Source organism: Chrysochloris asiatica, unplaced genomic scaffold, assembly GCF_000296735.1.
Source record: "Chrysochloris asiatica unplaced genomic scaffold, ChrAsi1.0 scaffold00059, whole genome shotgun sequence".
NCBI classification, from domain to species: Eukaryota; Metazoa; Chordata; class Mammalia; order Afrosoricida; family Chrysochloridae; genus Chrysochloris; species Chrysochloris asiatica.
This window is the reverse complement of record NW_006408577.1, coordinates 11,295,522-11,296,659: the sequence shown is the minus strand read 5'-3', so window position 1 is coordinate 11,296,659 and position 1,138 is coordinate 11,295,522.

Below are 1,138 nucleotides of genomic sequence, written 5' to 3'. Positions count from 1 at the left end.
CTACATGATCTGCTGCCCTGTACTGGTTGCTCAGGACAGAATAACCAATGTTGTTTCTAGTACATAATGTAATAGTGCACAACAGCAGAACTGTATTGAGACAAACCATAATAAGACAAAAACTTTAATTATGAAAAAAAAGTTCATTTATATTAAACATATACAAAAAGTAAGCACCAAGAACCAGTGCCGTGTGGGAAAAAAAAGAAAAGATAAGCCACAACTACACTGTGACTCAGTGCTCTGGAAATTAGTCACAAAATGACTTCGTATAATATGTGATAACATAAAATGGGCAGAACCCAAGCAGGAAACTCCAGCTCTCAGAGTCATATTTTATGTGTATAATGTAATATTTATGTAACGGGGAAAGGCTGGGACAATTTTAGGTAATTGAGAAGTTTTTCCACTTAACAAAATCTACTTGTGGAACATTTTAGCCATTCTTTCAAATTCATCATTCTCTTGCATAATTATGTCAAGGAATATTATTCATATTTCTTCTAACCCTTAAAGTAAGGGTGGATAATCTCTGAAATTGTGTTAGAGTTGTTGTTGTTATGTGCCATCCAGTCGGTACCTTCCCATAACGACCTTATGCACAGCAGAACGAAACACTGCTCAATCCTGGTCCAACCTCACTACTGTTGCAAGAAACGTGAATTCAGGACCTATAGGTTAGTAAAATTGTTGACATATTTATAGAGATCAACAAAGACTGAAAAACATTAGTGTGAATATAGATAATTAAAATATAAGAGTATTTTTAGAGATCAACGAAGACTAAAACACATTAGTGTAAATACAGATAATTAACAATATAGACTTAGGGTAAATTTTTACATTAATTTGCTTATCAATTTGAATAGTTTTATTAGGAAACCAAGTTAGTCTTTTTTCAGGTGGCCAGAGAATCTTGTTGGGGAACCTTAATGTCATAAAACACTTCCATTTAATTTCTTTCGTTATTAGATTTGCTTAATTGGACTTTTTTTTAAAGTATCAATCTGAGTTTTCGTGACCCATTTGTTTTATTTCCAGTGCTTATATGAAAACGCTTTTTGAAAAATGGATTCTGGGCAAATGATTTATGTCATCAATTGCTGTTTGCTCAACTGATTGTCAGTAACTGTGCTTC